The sequence below is a fragment of the Camelina sativa genome, chromosome 17 (assembly GCF_000633955.1).
Source record: "Camelina sativa cultivar DH55 chromosome 17, Cs, whole genome shotgun sequence".
In the NCBI taxonomy this organism is placed as follows: Eukaryota; Viridiplantae; Streptophyta; class Magnoliopsida; order Brassicales; family Brassicaceae; genus Camelina; species Camelina sativa.
The window spans coordinates 22,943,886-22,947,254 of NC_025701.1; positions in this window are offsets into that span (position 1 = coordinate 22,943,886).

The following is a 3,369-nucleotide window of genomic DNA, read 5'->3' on the forward strand; positions in this document are numbered from 1 at the left end:
ATGTTGCACTTGATGTAATATTGGTTTTTTAATGAATAAATTTTACAATCATTAAAAAATAAAAATAAAAGATTTTGGGTCAAAAATGGCACTTTCAGCAATAATTCCTTTTTTTATTATTTTTTTGTGCAAGCAGCAATAATTCCTATAATTTTAGAAGTAGCATCATTCGTTAACTGTAATCTTACAGACTTTTATTAGACCAACAAATCAAAATTGTGTGAATCTAAAGGTAACAATATATGGAGATGCTGGATTGGTTTTTCAAATACAAATTCTCTATCTATCTAGATATTTATGTTTTCTTTTGTGTTACTTTCACGTTCCATGGTCACGATCAGCTTCTTTGTCTATTTGCGTCCACAATCTTTATTTGTGGTTCTAATGTGTTCATATTTTGAATACACAAATTTAAACTGTGTAAATATGAACTAATAATAAACAAGAGTTTTCTGATAATTTTGAAAATAAAGCCTTAATTTCTTGTGGATGTGGTGAAGTTGGTATATTTTTGTGGTTATATTATTTTTGCCTATCAAATTTGAACAATACATGTAGCCATCAAAATAGTATTTTGTTTGGTTGGCAAAGGGTTCATCCAAAATTTTCTGGATACCACAAATCTCATGAAGTGAAACTTCCTTTGGGCTTTTTCCGAATTTCTTATTTTGAGTTAACCTTTTTTAGAACATAAAAAATAAAATAAAAAGAAAAGAGATATATACGTCCAAAATCTATATTAACATTTTTGAATTACATTTTGGTTTATGCTCTTTAAGTTTTACTTATTTAATTTTTTTTTACAATATTAACCCCTAAAACAATTCCATAAATAACATTGCAGAGAAACTCAAATACTAAACTTTCTTAAATTGACCAACATTTGTTATATTTATTGCCATAAAATCTTAACAACATTTATACATTCTGATTTTTCCAAAAACAACTCTACCCATTAAAGTTTTAACCCATTAAATCTCCAAAACTATTTTTATGGATGCTAAAATCTCTCAAATTTAAATGATATACAACAGATTTTCCATAACAAAAATTTACAATCTCCATAATTATATTAACATTAATAAATTTCCTAAACCGAAAATCCAATTATAAAATGTCACATTAAATATGATGAAAACACCCCATATAATTTGATTTATTTTTTATTTTTTGATGAATTACCAAAAAATTAAAATTCTATTAATTATCATAAACTATATATATTGACATGGAAAAATTATAAACTATAAAAATATGCTAATTTGGTAAAACAATTAACATAATTAAACTTGATAAAAAAAACTTATTTTGATTGTTTTTTTTATGCAAAAACTTATTTCGATTTTGGTGAGACAGATTGGCATTAATCCCATATAGGGAGTTAAGTGGAATTGTTTTTTTTTTAACATTTTTAGATGTGTACCAGGAGATAAATGTGTTACTAGACTATACATATACCACACGGGTTAAAACCTTGAAAACACTACAAAAATCCTATATTTTGAATACTTATATCAAATACCTGTAAAATTTTATATTTTTAAAATTAATAAAACAATAATAAAATAACAAATAAACACAATATAAATTTAAAATTTTTAAAATTAAAAATATTGTACCACGGTATACCGCGGGTTAAATCCTAGTCACATATCATAATCTTTGTCTTTTCAGGATCGTCTTTTTCTTATTTTTTATTATTATGTTATTTTCACGTTTTAGTATAATTTTTATTGAAAAAACATAATAACATTGTCTAAGGGCATCTCCAATGGTACTCTATATCTTAGTCTAAACTCTATATTTGGAGTAAAATCATCTCCAATGGTACTCTATATTCTACTCTAAAAATAGAGAAATGAACAGTGTTACTCCAAATTTGGAGTAACAATGTTCATTTCTCTATTTTTAAAGTATAACTTTTTTATTTACAAAGTAATCCCTCAATTATCATATCTTACCATTTTATACCTAAATATTATTTTATAGGAATTTACACTTATATAATTTTATAGAAAAAACAAATATATTACATTAAATTAAAACACAACAATAACATATATTTAACTTAGAAAATAGAATGATATAACAAACATTAAATATAAAATACATAACTAGTGCCATAAATTAAAATAGAAATAGAAAACTGAAATAAAAACAAGTTGTTACCAAAATAAACTTAATACATCATAAACTAGTGATTAATAATCCGGTAAATCGCTTCCGGATCCATTAAGGTTATCAAAATATTACCCGAATGAAGTAGATGCCGAAGGAGCTTGTTGATCAACCCGTTTCTTTAAGAGTTTTGCTTGCTCAGATTGAATATAGGCACAAATACTTGGATCTTCTATTGAGCTTAAGTCTTGATATAAAACTTTGTTTTCTGCCCTAAATTTTTTCAGTGCAAATTCTCACTTTGAAGCTCCAAATGTTGTTGTCTTTGTTCACTCATCTTTATTAGTGAACAATACTTGGGTTCACCCCTAGGGGTGAACCTCTCCATTCACCCCCTTATAAAATAAGGAAATAAAATCTGTATATATTATTATAAAATTAAAAATCTTAAACCGCTCTTTAATAAACCCAAACCGACATATATAAAATCTAAACCCTAACCATCTCATTTGTGAACCCAAACCGATATATAATTTCGTTCTACTTGTAAAATCTAAACTCTAACCATCTCATTTGTGAACCCAAACCGACATATAATTTCGTTTGAATTGTGAAATCTAAACCCTAACATCTCATTTGTGAACCCAAACCGACATATAATTTTGTTCTACTTGTAAAATCTAAACCCTAACCATCTCATTTGTGAACCCAAACCGACATATAATTTCGTTATAATTGTAAAATCTAAACCCTAACCAGCTCATTTGTAAATCCAAACCGACATATAATTACGTTTGAATTGTAAAATCTAAACTCTAACCACTTCATTTGTAAACCCAAGCCGATAAATAATTTTATTCTAATTTTAAAAATCTAAACCAAACCAATATTTATCTTTCCTTAATTAAAAGTATGCAGAATTTGTTTCCTTAATTTAGTTTGCTTTTTAATTTAGTTTTGATTTATTTTTTAAATAAAATATTAGATGGAAGATTCTGATTGGCTGAGAAAAGAGGGGGTGAATGGAAAAGTTCACCCCTAAGGGTGAACCTAAGTATTTTACTTTATTAGTCATTTGTTTTCTATTTATGAGATGTAATAAAAAATTATTTTCAAGTTTAATTTTAATAATATTTAGATTTTATTTATTTTTTGTTAAAATTTAAATAAGTGGACATAATTTGTAGATTAAGAACAAGATAAACATATATAATAAATTTAAATTTTTTTTTTTTTTTTTTTTTTTTTTTT